At 41.9% G+C, this 18592-nt stretch overlaps 1 protein-coding gene across 3 annotated transcripts in view; it reads left to right on the top strand.

Moving 5' to 3' along the window:
- The window catches only part of JARID2 (jumonji and AT-rich interaction domain containing 2), a 248002-nt gene that overhangs the window by 128131 nt on the left and 101279 nt on the right, over positions 1–18592 (top strand). The gene's annotated exons all lie outside the window — the stretch shown is intronic.

An 18592-nucleotide genomic window follows, 5' to 3' on the forward strand; every position in this document is an offset into this window, starting at 1 on the left:
GTTGCATCTTGCTGCCTCCTAGAGTGAGTCTGGAAGAGGGGATCCGGAGTGAGTCTCCCTCGTGGCTCACCAGCAGTTTGTCCTCCTGTAGACTTTGTTACTAGTGTCCTTTGAAAGGGCCTTTCCAGTTTGCTCACTTGGAAAGTGTTACAGAGTTTTAAAGGGTGAGCTTGGAAGGCTCTCAGCTGGCACTTTCTGAATCCCTCTGAGGAAAACATTGGCAAACTCTCCATTCTTCTGCCTGAACTCTTTTTCTAAATTGAGAAGGCAGGAGTTGGGAAACCGTTGCACAGGTCTAGGTTGTAGCCTGTGGGGAAACGTGCCATTATCCACACTAAGCCAGTGGACTTTGTTATGATAATATGATACTATCTCCTCCCTATCCCACTCCATTTTGACGTTTCCGTGTTTTGGAGAGCCCTTGCTTCCTGCCACTGAAGATAGAAATACGTAGTGATTTCATTTACAGTATATTCCTTTTTTTTTTTTTTTTTTTAACTGGAGAGCCTTTTCTATGTAAGATGCACATAGCTTTTTTCCTTTGACAGTTTAAGGAAAGTGACTGGGGTGCTTTATTCAACAGATGTTATTCCTTCTAAGGGAAGTCAACTTTTTTCATTTTGGGGTTCCCCCCCCTGATTTCAGGGGACAAGGAGCAGGATCTTCATTTATCATCTGGTTTGTTGCCATCTGTCTGACTTGGATTAGAGTCTGTTGATGTGAACGTTCTGTGGGGCCTGAGAGGTGTTCCACCTTCCTGAGTTGTGTGACCACATCACCTGTGGTCACCTCTACCTAGTCTTCAGGGAAGTTTGTGGAGATGGAGAAGAACCCAAGGGGACACTGTTGGTGCATAGTTTTTTTCTTTATCCATCCATCCCCTTATACTCTTACACACTCAGGTCAAGCAGAGGTGTCCTTTCTAGCCCTGTCCACATTGTGCAGCCCATGCTTGGTGCTTCTAGTCTTCTGGGGTCTCCTTTTATGGAAGAATTCCAAGGGAATAGGTTAACATTGCCATCAAGTGGCTGCTCTTGGTAGTGGATGGGAGGATGCAGAGGATCCCTGATGGCTAATTTCTTAGCCCCTCTGTGAAAAATAAGTTCTAGTGCTTTCTGTCCGAGGAATTGCCTCTTCTTCTGGGGAGTTGAGGGGTGGTAGACAGAGCTGAGAACAGCTTTATTTTACAGCCTCGAAGAAGGTTCCGGTATCAGCCTAGGCTGGACCTTCCCATGTGTCCTCTGAAAAACTGAAGGTGGGCTTGGTGGAAGGGTTTGAGCTCAGGGACCTGGAGCTGTGACCCAAGTCCACCTAGAGGCTTCTTGGAGATAGTGCCTGGGCATTTATCCTCCTGCCAGCTCAGGGCCAGTAGGCCACAGCCCCCCAGCTCCACTAGTGGAAATTGTCAGAGGATCATATTGTCATCCCTACAATGATGTTCCACCATGGGGCCAAAGAACCAAAAAACCTTGATCTGGCCATTCTGTTGGCCTCCTGTTTATTGTTTTCCATATCTGTAAATGGGACAATAGTTTTTTTTCCCTCTTCAGAGGTGGTATTAGGATTAGTGTGATGTTTTATTTAAATAACTTAGTACTTTACAGAATGTAAACACTGAAAGGGTAATTGTTAGGCTGGAGCTATACATGACCTAATTACTTCCCATTAATGCTGTACCGGTGTGACGAAGTTGTACACTCGAGAAACACCATGAAAACAGGATTGCTCCATTGTGTGGTTCTAGATGCCAGTGTCTCATAATTAGGCCTCACCCTAGGACAGAGAGCACTGCAGCTTTGATGGAGCTGGAAGGAAGGGCTGCCAACCTCTTTAGTCCTTGCCCAGCAGGCCATTGGTGGTGTTGGTTACATCTGCCCTGTAGGAGTAGTAGGACTTAGGTGTGTGTAGGAGGGGCACCTTCACTCGCACACAGAGTGTTTGATTCTGAAGTCTCTGGGGACCCCTAGCACAGGACTTCTGAGCTGGCACGTGGTGTGTGAAAGAGGGTGGGTCTGTGCCAGCTGGGGCAAGGGGAGAGGCCTGAGGCTGGCAGAGGGAGAAAGTGACTGTGGAGAGAACCAGACGGGGATGAACTTTAGGGTCACCGAAGGAAATGTCTTAGGGCCTATGTATTTTCAGTAGCTTTTTAGAAGTGATAGAGGCTATGTTATGTAACCATTCACTTTGCAATCTGTCAGATCATATTAAACCAGAGTTTCTGGATTCTGGCCATCTCAAGCAATATTGAATGCATCAAAAATTTGATATGTTGGAATGGGCACTGACACTGGATCATAATTCTAGTTCTGCCTGGAACTGGGTGTCTCTGTGAGCAAATCATGCTTTCACTGGCTTCTTCCTTATGTAAAATAAAACCCTGGGGATCCCTTTGTCCTGTTTGGTTTTGTTTCAGTGGCGAGTGACATCCGGGTGTTTATGGCATGCTCATGTTCTCTCAATTTGGTAGCCCGATTACTGTTGGATCAGGAAACATTTGGATGCTCTGTAGAATTTGGATTCGATGAGAGTTCATCTGGAGCAAATGTCCCCTCCTTAGTCACTGTCCCTCTCTTATGGTATGTGAAGAAATCAACACAGTGAGCCCAGAGAGAGGTAGAGAAAGAGAGAATGTGTGTGTGTGTGTACCTGTACCCCACAGGTAGCAAAATGTGAGTGCAGCTCAGCATACATTCAAGTGGCACTTGTTCATGAGTATTGGTTGGTGATGCTGACCTCTGAGCCCTTCCTCTACCTTCAAGCCACATCAGGATATACTAAAACCATTTCTAATAAAAATCACCCTTTGGGGTAATTACTTTGCAAAAAGACCAGTTTTTTCTATGGTTTTTAGGTTTCCGAATAAGCGTGTGGCTCTTTAATGGTTTCAGTCTCTGTTTTCCTTCTCCCCTCCTCTACAAGCTAGACTGATTACCACCTCGAACCATCTGCTGCTGTATTTGAGGGGATGTGTCAGTGTGCTGCTGCACGTGCCTCTCCTTTTCACCTTGCCCCTGAAAAGGAGACTTCTGCCTGACTTGCCTTGGGGGGATGGGGGGAGCAGTGGTTGGTCCTAAGCTTTAACCAGAGGACTACAGAGAGGCAAGAGGATTGCTGCTGCCTGCAGACATGGGGACAGGGTCTCAATCAGTGTGATCTGTGCTATAGGTCTTTGTTGCCCAGCAGAACTTTCTGTGATGATGATACAGTTCTGTTTCTGTGTTGTCCCATATGGTAGCCACTAGCTGCGTGTGGTTCTTGAGCCTTTGAAGCCTGGCTGCTGTGATTAAGAGACTGAATTTTATATTTTATTTAATCTTAGGTTAACTTAAAAAGTTATATGTGGTTAGAGGCTAGCAAATTAGATAGTGCGACTATAGAGACAGGAATGAAATGGTGGTGAAATTCTTCTCTTTCATCCCTATACGCTCTCCTTTTGCTGTTTTTGGTATGTTATGTAGACAATTCTGGAAAAGTGGGAAAATAGTGATATTTTATTCTGATGTCTTTCAGTGTTTTGGGCAATTTTAGAACACTTCTGCCCATGATTTTCATTCCACTCTGTTGACATTCTTCTTTACTACATCATAGCAATTTATCACAGACTTCAAAATTGTCTTTCTCTACCATTGTCATTTACCTGATCTGGTTTTTTCATTAGCTTCACATAAGTAGCATTTAATATATCATCTTCCATTGTTGAGTAATTCTTTTGTGATTGGCTACTACTTATGTGCTGTAGACACAGCCGGTTTGCTTGTGATATTGTGTAAAAATTTCCTTTTACTATATCACCAAAGGAACTAATTCATTTTAATTACAGAGAATTTCAAAATTTTACAAAATTACAGAGATTGCCAATGGAAAGACTACTGTAAATGATACCCCATATTTAGTGTTGAGGTGTTTAGGGTTACTTCTAGTCTTCTCTATCATATGTGAAACTTTTAAGGAAAATGGCAAGAAGAATACACACAAACTTCTTAACATTGATTACTCATATATTGGGACTTGAATAATTTTACTTTATAATAAAAGGAGGATTGTAAGTAATTTTGAATTTTATTTAAATATTTTAGTAACAAAAAGATACTTAAATTAGGATATAAAAGGTACTTTGAGAAAGACACAGAACAGCTTTAGATACAGAATAAAGCCAGCTCCCCAACAAACCAAAAACAAAGGGATCTAGAAAAACATAACGTCAAAATTTTAGTGTTAAATTCAATGTCCATAAAATTTTATTTTACCTGAAAATTTGAAGGCTCAGGTCTTCTACGTACCAAGAATTCCCAATTTTGATCAGAGTGCTGAAATATCAAAGTTTATTGTAAATTACATGCATTATTCCTAGCGTTAGAATTTTAAACACAAAGAGAGAAAGATTTCTTTGATACATTTTCCTTTCCAGGAGGAAAATGTTGGATGTGAAAAGCAGTGCATTTGATTGTTGGACATAATGTAGAACAGGGCCTCGTGTATAAGCGCACCTCCGGCTTTTGAAGGCCTGAACTGGCCTTGAAGAGGAGCTTTCTCTTTCAACAGTATTTACTGGGCATCAATTATCTTCTAAGGCACGGTGCTAAGTTTTGAGGGTTGTTAAGATGAGCAAGACTAAATGTGCATCCTCTTCTTGAGGGAACGTGACAGTTGGGCAAACAGAACCTCCTTAACTTTCGGTATTATACTGGAATAGTGCCTGCTAAGCAGAAAGAGGAGCAGGAACTTTCTACGCAAGAGAGTAGAGAATAGTCCGTAATAAAAAGGGAACAGCATGTGCAAAGGCCTTGAAGTTTTGAGAATGAATGTGTAATTTGTCATACATGCAAGTTCTCAAGCTGACTTACATTAGTGTCCTCGTGTGGTGTCTGCTGTTTGCAAAATGGAAGCGTTTCTACTCAGTATATGGCATAGCTCAGAAAACTGATGCAGAACTCTTTCTTTTTGAAATGGACACAGATAGAATTTAAATGAGTCAAAGGAGCAAACAAATAATTAAGGCAAACTAGGTTGAGTTTTTGCAAATAAATCTTTGTTCCTCTCATTAGTTCCTTACTATCCATTTCTACAAGTGTATTTACTGAATTAAAGACTACGTAGTGTCCATTCTAAGTTGCTGTTTTGAAATACTTTATCAGTTTACCACTCTTATAGCAGTGTATGAGAGTATCTTTTTTTGTCAGAATGAAAAATTTGAACAGGTGATTAACAATCCTTCAGTTGTGACTTCATCAGCCTTTTCTTTCAGATTTTTTTTTTTGTGTGTGTGTGTTTTTTTTGAGACAGAGTCTCGCTTTGTTGCCCAGGCTAGAGTGAGTGCCATGGCGTCAGCCTAGCTCACAGCAACCTCAAACTCCTGGCTCAAGCAATCCTCCTGCCTCAGCCTCCCAAGTAGCTGGGACTACAGGCATGCGCCACCATGCCCGGCTAATTTTTTCTATATATATTAGTTGGCCAATTAATTTCTTTCTATTTATAGTAGAGACGGGGTCTCGCTCTTGCTCAGGCTGGTTTCGAACTCCTGACCTCGAGCAATCCGCCCGCCTCGGCCTCCCAGAGTGCTAGGATTACAGGCGTGAGCCACCGCACCCGGCCTCTTTCAGATTTTTTTAAAACACAACTTTTTTATTCATTATTCCTAAGGAGGTGAAATGACTGTGTTGTGATTCTTGTAGAATTTTACTTCATATTATGGGATGACATTTTCAAAATATTGTCAAAATATTGATTATCTTGTTTATGTTGGCATCATTTCTGTGTTAAACTTTTTGAATCTATTAACTGGATCATTTGGAAATATGTTTAACACAAAAGGATATTTTATGTTTCTTTTTTTTTTAACCAAATAATTTGAAATATATTGATAAATTATTTGAGTAATTCATTATGATAGAAGCTTATGGATGCATTTATAATGTAGCACAAATTCTTTTATTATATAGTGAGTGCTCCCAACAACCAGTGTTGTTCTTACTTCCATTTAACAGGTGAGGAAACTGAGACAGAGAAGTTTCAGTGAGTTAACGAGAAGAGTAAAATTAGAGGTAGAACTGGACAACCATGTCCTGCTTGGGCTGTGGGTGCCATGACCTACTAATGTTTTCAGTGGAAAGTGCTTACTAAATCAGTTTGTTTTAAATTTAAAAATCTCATGTGGATCAGAGTAGCTGCTCCTCCATCTTCCTTATCCATGAGGGATATGTTCCAAACCCCAAGTGGATACTGGAAACCGCAGATAATACCAAACCCTTATATAGTATGTTTTTTCCTATACATACGTACATATATACTATACAGCATGGATACACTGAACAAAGGGAGTGATTCACATGCTGGGTAGGACAGTGGAAGCTGTCACCATGCTACTCAGAACTGCGTGCAGCTTAAAACTTACGATTTGTCTATTTCTGGGATTTTTTATGTGCTGTTTTTGGACAGTGGTTGACTATGGGTAACTGAAAGCAAAACTGTGTATTGGGGAGGATGGGCTACTGTATTGTCTTTCCTGATAGCTTCTTAAATTGTACATCTGCTTTAATTTTAGTGCCCTTTTGCTAGCATTAACAACCAGGTTAGTTTCACTAGTTTATATACCATCACCCAACTCAGATCACTCCACTGTGTTCTTATAAACAGTGGTATTATTTTATAATTGTATGGTTTGGCCTTGAAGTCACATTGGCTATTGGGCCAGCCCACATGCATTACACAGTTCAGCACCGTTGGTGCCTCAGGAATTACCAAGCCCTCTTGGAAGGAGTCCAAGCCAGACTCTGTGTGTACCTAACTCTGTTTGGTATAGTGCCAGTGTATTAACTTGTATTTAAATAAAATTCAAACAAGTAATATTTATTATTATACTGCTGCCATAGAGTGCCCACAGTTTAATAATATTTTTGAAAGTCAAATATTAACACAGCGGATCATTTTTCTCCATTGGCTTTTATCACAACCTAGGTGATATGATCAATACTATGAAATTTGACCCCAAATACTGTAGAAATATCACAGCTAATGCTGTGTGATCATTAAAACCTTCTTGTTTCGTATATGAAATCCTCAAACTCCACAAATTCATATGTGGAGTTTTACTCTCACACATGACACATTGCATCAGCCTATCCTTTTTTATAATTAGTGATTTTTTGGAATTTAGTATTAATTGCATGGAACTCAGATATCTAGGTGCTACCTTGGGTATGCGGTAACTTGTATATGTTGTGAGAAATTGAAGAGCCCTGGGAGGGAGATCACGGATTGATTATAAGGAGCTGCCTTGGTTTGCTGCCATAGCTTGCCTTTCCCTCTATGAAGTGGGTCCTAGCTCTCAATATGGGCTCACTTTCCTGATTGGTTACATGAATAAAACAAGATCTTATGCTTCTGAGGCAACAGGTTCTTTAATTAGTCAGCCAAGGAGCACTATTAGAAATCTAAATCTGATTAAGATGTCTAAACGACTTCTGTTTGCTAAGTGCATGTAGTGGGCGTGTTCGAGTTGGCCCAAATCTGGTTGTGAAAAGGTTGTCGAGATAGGTATATGCTCGATTGTGAAGCTCTTAGAGGCAAAACGACGTCCTTAGATGTCCTGGGGTTTAGGTAATGATTAGGTAGATGGCAGCCATGTACCTCGCTGGCTACATAGAGTTTCTTTGGGTATTAATTACATCCTTTCTGAAATTCTGAGTTCTTAAAGTAGCAGTTTGAGTACAGCACCTTGTTTTCTGGTGTTGCAAGTAATAGAAGGTCTTTAAACATTTAGAGATTACCGTGTTAACATTACTGGTGCACAATCAAAAGTTGACACCTCCGTTGGAAACCAGTTTGCCATTCGATTTATAAATGGACTATTTGTGTATCCAAGGATTTCCACTAATTCCTCTCCTAAATAAAATATCCAGGAGAAACTCTACTGCTAGCTTTTTAGCGGAGGAACTGTGACATGGTTCATGATAGCTACAAACTGGAAGCACTTCAGATATCGTTGGACAAGAGAATCAAAATAAATTTTGAAATACAGAATTCCATTGTATAATAATGGAAATGAATGGACTAAAGGTATAAGTAAAGTCATGAGTGACTCTTAGTAGCCTGATGTCAAGTTGCAAAAAACCAAGTCCTACTGTGATACCTTTTTGGTAAAGTTTATGATCAAGCATAGAAAAAAAGTATGCTATTTTAACATATGTATTTGTGCTGTAACTTAAAAGAATGAGCACATAGCGTTTTAGGTAATGTTTGGTATTAGGGCTTGGCTGTGAGCTTGCAGATATACTTCATATCATTAAAAATTTATTAGTAATGGAGGTAGGGAAGGAAGACTGATAACATTTGGGGAGTCTCCATTTAAGGTTTCGAAATTGATGGGATATTTGAATATTGAAACTTAAATGATGGTGGCTTCATCGTATTAACTTGGCATAAAGAAAAATACATCTCCAATCTTTCTGCCAGCTCCTCTTTCTAATACTTAAATATTCAAAGTTGTGTTGCTGTTCCTAAACTGAACCTGGTTCTTAGTTTTATCCTTTGTCTACAAGAGGATGCTGTTAGTCTAATCCGGTACTGCTTGTATGTTTCTACTTTAGTCAGAAATCACTGTTTTATCTAAACATTCCAAAGCCTATTGATGTTCAAAGCTATAAGTTTTATAATAGGCCTGTGCCCCAAAAGCCATGCATAGCTCAGAGTGGACACACAGGACTAACTTGCATCTCCAGCATTTTAAGGAATACTGCTTGCACGATCAGGAAATAATGGCTGATGATGATTAGGTTTTCCTGATGTTTTAAAATTAAATTCCTTTTTTTCCTTTTCAGTTGATGGGAAGAGGAGGGAGGCAGGAGTAGAGGTGGGAATAGTGTTCTCTGCTGAGGCCTGTGTGCACTCTGTATTTGAGAGAAGGCTCCTCAGGAGGACCAGTATCCATCCATGATTCTCAGACTCATTTCTGGCGAGCTATTTGTGCCTTGGAGGTTTCTCCTATTTTACTAACCTTTCCTTGCATACATCAGAGTATCTGCCTCAAATCTCCTTTCCAATTTTCTGCTTTGGGTGGTTTTGATTAGAGAAAGAGCCAAAAGACACGTCCCAGTAGAAGGCATAGGAAAAAAGCCAAAGAGTCCTCCCCTGAATGTCCTTTAATTGACTGTGTATGACTTATGCTGCAGTGGGATCCATTCCAAACACTTGTTCGACACTACAGGAACACACTGCATTGGAGAGCACTAAGTAAGGGTCCGCTGTGTGGGCTCACACTGGGCGTGATTGGAGAGGGACTTTTCCCCAACCTTTATAGGGAGTTGTATCTTGAGGTTAGCACACCCTTCTCCCCAAATGACTCAAATGATCCTTGAGTGTCCTCCTGTCTGTTGAGACATAGGGACTAGCTCTGTCATCTTTACCAAACTTGCTCAAGCCACAGTTTCCTTATCTGTAAAGTGGGAGGATTTTATTAGGCGATCTCTAAGGCTCTGTGTGTAATTCAGATTTTCAAGTGGTCGGTATCAAGTAGATGTCAGGGAAGACCATCACCTACCTTCTGAGATCTACTTTGTTTTAAAAATAATCTGGCAGTTAGATGAACTCTGGCGACTTAGGAAACAGGATTTGGCCATCGTGGGAAGAGTACCCACTGGCCTTTTGGTACTTGCTAGCTCAGTGACCTTCATTCCCAAGTAAATCTGATATCTGCCTTCAGGGGTTTTGTGAGGTACAAATAAGCGAATGTGTTTGAAGTATTTAGAACCCAGAAGGGCTTTATTAGACAGTCCAACAGCTGGGAAACAACAAACTATAAGTAGGAGTGAGGCATTTTTCCAGTTCCCTTGGATGCAGTCTGAGGAGAACTCCAGTGCCATGTGGGCTCAGAGGGCTTTGCCACCATCTTCCCCCGCCTTGGAAGGGCATAAAGAGGAAAGCGTGTGGGTAACGCTGAGAGCATGTGTTTTGGACATTATCATTGCCAGATGTAGTTCAAAAGCTTCCAGAGAATGAACTTTAAAAATCAGAAAAGCTTATGACATATGAAAGGAGCTGTGTACTCCAGCTATCTGAGGCCAGGGAGCTGGCCAGCCCTCAGTTGGACCCCTGCCTTTTTCACCCCTCTCAGCAGCTGCCAGGCCACAGAGTCTGTTTTGTGAAAGATCCTCAAGAAACAATGAGGGAAAACAGCTTCTGTTTGATTAGATTAGATCAATTTATGTGCCTTGGGGAGGGGGGTGTGCCCCCGAGTCGCTGGCGGGGCGGACAGCGGTGGCCCATGTGGTCACTTCCTAAGTAATGAGGCTCTGTGGTAGCCGGAGTGGGAGGAAGGGGGAGGGCGGCTAGAGGAGGAGCATGTGGAGAGAGATTTCTGCAGTCTGTCTGGAGAGCTGCCCAGGTTTCCCAGCCAAAAAAACAAATAAAAATAAATAAAAGGCAAGTGCTGAATGACACAGATTATGATATTAAAAAGGGATGCCATTGAAACTGTGCCCCGAAGTCCGCTGTTCTTGGGGGGTGGGGTGTGTTGGAGGGGGGGGCTTGCTGAGGGCATCTGATGGGCCGGGGACACAAAAGTGTACACAATTAAACTGTGAGTGTCCCCCTCCCCCGCATATGTCAGAAATTCTATACTTCGGATTTGTCTGCATTGCAGGTTGGGGAAATGGCAGGATGAAAAGCTAGTGGCTGGTTTCCTTCTCGTTTTTAATTTATGGGGGTGTGGGGGGAGCCAGCCGGAGACCCCTCCTCTTTGGTGTTCGATTCCCTCCCATGCACATAAATAACCTTCTCTCCTGGCTGCCTCCCCTCCCCCCGACCCCGTTGCTGTTCTGGCCGTCCTATTGCCGCGCGGAATCTGCACTGCACTGCCGCTTGCTTATTACGTACAGGGGAGGATTGTTGACAAGTGCTCCGGAGCCTGCCTCACTGCGCTCTTCCTCCCTCCCTCCCTCCCTCTGTCCTTCTTCCTCTCTGTCTCTCTGCAATGATCCGGCTCTGAGGATGGCTGCTCCACGGGTCTGTCAGGTGCAGTTTTTGGTGGCTTATCTTGAGGAACCTGGGATAGAAGGTCTGTTCCTATAAATAAAACAAAAACCAAATAGCTCTAGATTCGTTTCAGACTGGTATGGCTTTTGTTGGAGAAATAGGCCTTTGTGGCTTTCCCTGCTGGGGTCCTGATTAAATCCATTATGGATGGCAAGGTGCTCTATCTCTATGTATATGTATATATGAGAGACTGTGTAAAAAGTGTTGCGATTCGGTTAATGTTAATATTCTTTTAGCCTTGATATCCTCCCTAGGGGCAATGGTGGCTCCTGCAAAGGCACTGTGGAAATTTACAAGAGAGAATTAATGTCGTTCTTAAAGCATTAAGCTCTGTTGACCATTTTGGCCAAATCTGCAGTTTTAACCAGGCTCATATGAATTTAGACATTTCTCTGGGGACTGAACGCCATCCGGCTATAGCTGATCCCTTTATTTTATTACCAATTTATTTGATCATCTCCCAGCATTTAAAAATAGGTATTTGATTAAAGTAAATTAGTTTGTCCTCACCATAGCTCTGGCTTCCTTTATAAACAGCATGTTTGCTTTCATTTCCATTAATCCTTTCTTTCTCTACCTCTGTGTCTGTCCCTCCTTGAAAGATGGAGGAAACTGAGGCATGTCAATAGATACTGAGTCTTCAAGTGATTCCAGGTTAAGAGCTAAACGCTTTAAACTTGTGTGCTCTTGATTCTTCTCCCACATTTCGTACATTAATCCATGCTTGTATTACTGTATATAAACCCCGATGAATTTTAGGAGCCATCAATATTAGGCACCTCAAATCTTTGCAGATACCATGGACACATTCCTATAGTTCTGCTTTTCTGTACTGCTTCCATTATATTTCAGTGTTGGAAAGAATGTTGCTCTGGGAGGCTGTAGGCCTCTCTGAACTTACTTGTTGTCAGCAGGGTTTTTTGGTATTGTTTTTACTTTGAATAGACTACTTAATGCTCTCTGTATTTATCCTAAGAGTGGGGGGGCAGTTGACTTGCTTGTGTGGGAGGGAGGTAGTAAGGAGTCTGGGGGCACTAACTGTTCCCCCCTGTCATGCTACAAAGCAAACAGAACTTAGAACTTCTAAGGGATTCCTTTTTGTCATCTCAGGGAATAAAGGCCAGAGAGGTTTGGGGGCAAAGGGTGTGGCCGTTTACTTATCTACAAATTATGATGTCAGTCAGGACACAAAGTATGTGGAGCTTTGCTCATTCATCATCACAGATTACTACACAAACTAATAATGTCGTGGCGCTAGTTGATTGGAAGTAAAGTCAGTTCTGCTTACCTTTGGGGAGAGCCTTGCTAATATTAGAAAGCTGATTGCTTTTGGTACCTTACATTTGTAGGGTAAATGTAATGATGCTATGAAGCTTTAAAGACCTAAACACACACACACACACACACACACACACACACACACACACACATTGTAATTACTTAAAGGTAGAATGTCATTAGCTGTCTCTGAACATGCTATGTATTGGGAAATCTCTTTTTGATTAGTGCAAATTCTGCGAGATGTAAAATCAAAATTTGGCATGTCAGTTTCTCTGAACATAAGGCTTTGAACATGTTGGTCTCATTTATCTAAAAACAATTCTCAAAAATGCCCTTGTGTTTACCTCTGCTTCATGTGACTCCGAGTTCCCTGCCTCTGCAGTGGTGCCATTGTTCTGCAGCTCATGTTCCACACCGGCCTAGCCCACTGTTGCCTTTAATCACTTTTCTTCTGAATGTGGAAAGGCAGCCTTTGACCTTGGAAATGGTCACTCCTGGGCCCCGTGTGCTGTGGAACCCTTTTCATTAGCCGATAGAAGTGAGTTGCATGTCTTGGGGGATTCCAAGGATTTGTGCTTTGGTGAACATTTCTAACTAGGTTGCCGGGTAGGTATGTATTGGACTGGTTTGTCACTGAAATGAACAGTGTGCCAGGGGTGAAGTATGGCCCTTGAGGAGCTGTGGCCTGGGGTGGAGCAGTCATAGCCATTGGGCGCCGAAGGGGAACTTGTCTTTGGAGAGCATTGCGTTTGTTCCTGATTCAGACATTATCATTCTTCAACGCATTCTACTTGTTCTGAGTGTTACAAAAGTCATATTAGGGCAGAAGAGGGACTGAAAAAGGAGAGTATTTGCCCCAAAGAAGAAAGGGAGTTTTGCCAAAAAGGTACATGATGTTCACAGTCACAATCATCAGAGATCATTCTGAAAGATCCCAGTTCTTTCCTTTGGAGGGATTTTGTGCTGAAGAAAGTTCAACTGTCAGCTTTGTTTTTTTGTGGGAGCTTCTCAGTGAGGAGTGTTTTCTCTCCCCATACAGTTAGACTAGGATGTGGGAAGGGAGAGGTCTTTTGTCTTTTGGTGGTGGGCGCTTATTCCAGAAGAGAGCCCATTTTAGTGGTGGCACTGGTCTGCTTGCCCTTCCCTGTGAGCAAATATGGGATGTGCCTGGCTTGTTCCTTTATAAATGGCTCAAGGTGAGGAATTGCCTTGTGGGGTCATGGCCTTGATTCTGAAATAGGAAAAAAGGCTTAAGGCCAGACATTTTCCTTGCCTACCCAGTGGCCCAACTTTCCATGTTAATAATGGTCACCATGTCAGGTTTTTGTCTAACATGTTTTCTCAAAAAGAAGGGGGCACGCAAAGGAGGTTTAGGTTGCCAAAGGTGTGTCATGGGGAAGGAGCGTGGTGGCAGTGAAAGCAATCCCACAATCTCCTGTGGGATTGCTGATTTATAAATCAGTGTTTATATTTTCAGGGTGGGAGGTTAAATTAACAAAAACCTGTGCATGCCTCCTCCCCTACCCTTCAGTATCTTGGACTGTTTTGAGGGGTCATATGTGGGGGGCATTTTTGGATTACATTTTCATGGCCAGAACGGGAAATCTGCGCAGCTGAGTGGAGAGTAGACAAAGGGGAGCGCTGGCCTGCTCAGGGGCCGTTCTCATGGGGGAAAGGGATAATTACCTTCCGGGAGCCGAGGTATGAAACCGCTTGCATTTGCGCCTGGTTGACCATGAGCGTGCCACTGACATCCTGCCTCACGACTGGCATTTGTTCTCAGCCACGTCAGCGTGTGGTCCGGTGAGCCTGTCCGTGCGCCAGGCCCTCTGCCACGCCGGCCCGGCCAGACCCTCCGGGCACGACAATGTCTCTCCTGCTAGACAATTCCATCTTTCTTTTAAAATCTAAATGAACATAAGCTCTATTTTTCACTGGTAGTGGCAGCAAACCATGCATTCTGATTACCTCAGAGAGAGAGAGGGTCCTCCCTCAGCCAAGGGGGCCGCTTTTATAATTTTTCTATCAACTCAAAGTGCTGTGCCTGGGCACACACAGAGAAATTGCTGCCGAAAATGAAAGCTCTCTTTGGATGCTTGGCTGTTTAATATGTAATGTGATACCTTGTCTCACAGTGACAGGGTGACAGACGGCATTGGCTCTATAATACAGAATTACCTTTTGTGCATCTCTTCTACAACAAAGCTAAATACATTGACTCTCCCTAATATGCTAATAAGTTTGGTGTGCTCCAGATGTTTTAGAAGCACTGGAACAGCTTCAAAGCCCTTCTTGTTTTCCCCTTCCATTTTAACCCTTCTTTTGGCATTGCTTTTGTGGAACAGAGGCGTTGGGTTTTCCTTTGGTTTTATGTTCTGTCATGTATGTGGAGCTAATGGGAGAGGACTGGTGAGAAATGTCTTTGTGTCTAAAACATCATAAAATTATAAGGTCTGCATGCCCCAGTCCTTTCTGTTCAGATGTTAGAAAAGAATTATCTTCTATTTATACATTAGTGTTCCGAAGTCTATAGTTCTCATCAATTCCTTAGAAGTTCAGTCAGCTAAAGGAATTGTTGGTCTAATTTGTGTTTCGATTTCCCCAAACCCTTTCATGTTAAGGCAAGAAGAAGATGGTCATACGCACATCTCCAATCGCCAAGAACAACAGGAATTACTATTCCCTCCTTTCTGCTGCTGTCCCAGACTCAGAAAGAAGCCAGTTTTGTTGTATTGTCTTGTGTGGCCTTAGAAGCCTTTTCATTTCTTGCTAATTCGAGAGATGGAGAGAAAAGCTCCCGAATGTGCGCAGCCTCTGATGGCAGCGTTCTGTTGTATTCGATGATTTCTTTGGAGTTCTGCGCTGTGAGAACAAGCACTGTCTTGTGGTGGCTGAGTGGTCTCAGATCCACGACACACTGCTCCTGTCAGCTGATGGTGACTAACCGAGGTTGCGGGCACAGTCCCCAAGCCACCTTTACTGCAGCGATTTGGAATTTTCAGCTCATATTTATTGCTTTTGTGAAAGACAATAGACGTGGTTTAATTTAAGTTCAACCTACTGAATATTAATAGAGGAGAACAAATGCTAATGGGAGAGACTGAATCTTTGGACCATTCATTCGGTTTCCTCTGTTTAACCTCCTCTCCCCAACAAAGGTTTGGGTTGGGGGGAGGGGTTTGAAAAGATAAAAACAGCTTGAGCAGACGAAGGAGGGGGTGCCATTTCATTATTTCTCGTTGACTAAAAATAATAATTTTAACAATCGGTGGCAAGGCTTTGTTAGACAAGCTGTTAGACAGCTTGGCTAATGTTATAATAATGGCTCTTCTGCCCTGTGGCATCATATTCCATCTTGCTGACCCGGCTGTCTTGGATTGGGCAGGCTGTGTATGATTTGGATTGAAATGTTCAAAATGAAATGAGGTAGTCAGTGCAGTGGAGATTTGAGGAAGGTGCAGAGGGGTGAGGGGATAAAAAAAGAAGCCTGGGTTTATCTAGCCATGTAGACTAACTAAAAATAAATGTAAGCTTTTTTCTCAGCAGTTATACACAAAATGGGAGTACTCAAATTGAACAAGTAGATGATGCGCAGGTCAAAGTCTGTCCTGTCCCTTCACGAAGGCCACATGAAGCTGTGGTCCTTTAGTTTGCATAACAGACAGTTAATGCCCTATGTGTGGGCCCCATTTTCTGACTCTGGATAGTGAATGTCATTCAGACACCCATTGTTGTTTCTAGTTCAGGTGCTCATTTGTTAATCCTTCGAAGGAGGGAAAGCTTGGAGCTACCAAATGAGTTTGAAGGGCATGGGACGATGGAGTCACTACTTTCATTCTCTTACATGTAGCTCAGCCATGCCCTGGTATCAGACCAGTCTCCACTGTTTCGCCTTACACTGAGCTCACATCCAGTCGGTTAGTATTCCCTGGTATTTTTCATGTAAAATCTCTTGGTGCAGCTTCCTTGAATTTGTGCTAAGACGTTGAGTTTTGTTTTTTTTTTTGGGGGGGGGGTGGGAAAATATTATAAAACGTTATAAGCCTGGTTACATTTATGCTTCTTGGACATGCACATTTTTCCAACCTGTTACTTTTTTTTTTTGAGTCTATATTTGTCATATTAGCTGAGTCTTGTAACTTGGTGACAAGTTTTGTAAGCAAGCTTCTTTCCCTTCATAAAATTATTGATAAAGGTGGACGGATGCCCAGACCGAACTTAGGGTATGAATGCCTCACTGTGAGTTGTGTTGTGATAGATTGTGCTACCATAATCAGTTCCCTGTGATGTTATTCACACTTGCCCACAGCTTTCTAGTGGCTTAGGGCAGCTTCTCTTACTGTTGTGGACCCTGCATGTAGTTTTCAAAATATGGTCCTGGGACCAGCCAAAGCAGCAAAGAACATCTCCTGGAAATGTGTTAGACTAGGGGAACAGTTGGGGGTGAGGCCCAGTTGACTTCGTTGCATGATCAAGTTTGATACCACTTCACTTTACAATCCACTGAGATTATTTTTGTCAGAAAGACAAGAGCAATGTTGTCATCAAAGACGTTAACTTTCTCACGTTAGTGTACTCCTAAATCATTTATTCAGCCATTGATTCATGCATTCACTGCTTCCTAATTCAGCAAGTACTTCAGCTCCTATTAGGTACCAAAGGGTAGAGGAGCATTTTTTTCCAGTCTGCTCCTGGCAGCACCTGGTCCTTCCTTAGTTCCTCCTTGCTCTAAATACAGCTTCTAAACAACCTCCTCCTCTTCCTCTGTCTGCTTCTCCTCCATCAGCACCACCTGTTTTTGGTTTTTGTTTTTAGGCACATTGCAAATCCCAGCTTTCCTGTTCTTGTTTTGGTAGTGCAGGCCTGCTGGCCGGCTCCACTGATTCACACGCACTAACTTCCCATACCACGCTTCTCTTGCCCTGCACGCGCAGCGTTTCTTTTCTGCACATACTACTGAGTGGTTCATCCATCTGTGTTTGTCTATCTCCTCTCACTAGAATTTAGATTTTGTTTGATTACACCTGTCTCCCCAGTGCCCTGCCATATAGTAGGTGTTATGTAAATGAATGGGCGAATTCGGAATCCCTCCCTCTTTTCCTTTGCCTCTATGCTTTATTCTCCATTATGTACATACATTATTGAAAACAGAAAAATATGAACTCAACCTAAAGTATACTTATTTGCAATGTACATCTCCTTCTTTTATATTGAATTTGACGCTTAGTTCTGTGATCAAGAATTTTATTTTCAATTTCCCATCATTTCAAGTGTGATGATTTATCCATCTTTCCCTCTTTTTACAAATAAGATATATATTAGGTCCCTGGGCCAATTTCTAATCTTGGTTAAGTAGTGTATGTATCATCCTACTGATTGGGCAGAGGCCTCCACCCCCACCCCCATGACATTACTAACTTGCTCTAATTTAGTGTTGATCAATATATTTTTCAATCATGTATGGTATGTTTTTATTATTATGTATGTATACATATGTATTATGTATGTATACATATGTATTATGTATGTATATTTTGAGCCACACTCAAAATGAAATTAGGGAAATGAATTTTAACGTGTTAGACTTCAGCTAATATATCCAAAATAGTTCCACAATTAATTAATATAAAACTATCGAAATGTCACATTCACTTTTTAAAATAAAAGTTAAATAAAATTTAAAATTCATTTTCTTATTTATACTCACTATGCTTCAAATGCATAATAGCTGCAGGCGACTAGTGGCTACTGTAATGGATAACAGGGCTCTAATCTCTCTGAAATGTTGGCCATAGTTTAATACTTGGATTCTTAGATGTCCACACAATTGTGTCTCATACTGCTCACAATTTGCTTCATACTGCAACCTTCCTGCATTTTCTTCCTTTTTGTATGTTGGGGGGGCAGTTCATATATGTTTCCTTTCCATTTTGTGGTCATGACTTTTAAAGCCACAGAAGTCCAAGTGAATAGCCACGAGATTTCACTTACTATATCGCAATTAAATTTCCAACCTGTATTATTACCCATTATGTGAAATGATGTACCGAATAGATAATTGGGGAAATGCATGCATAAATAGGCCAGGCCCCAAGGCGGTGGTTTTTTTTTTTTGCAGTGTATTATGTTCATTTAGAAACTTTTAAGCAAATACGTAAAATACAGTGTTCTATATAGTATTTAGTGCCACTTGACAGGAGCCACTTCTTGGGATACTTCAATTAAAAACATTTGATACAGGGAAATGAAGGATTCACAAAGCTGGTGGAAGAGCAGAAATCAA

The sequence above is a fragment of the Microcebus murinus genome, chromosome 15 (genome assembly GCF_040939455.1).
Source record: "Microcebus murinus isolate Inina chromosome 15, M.murinus_Inina_mat1.0, whole genome shotgun sequence".
Taxonomy (NCBI): domain Eukaryota; kingdom Metazoa; phylum Chordata; class Mammalia; order Primates; family Cheirogaleidae; genus Microcebus; species Microcebus murinus.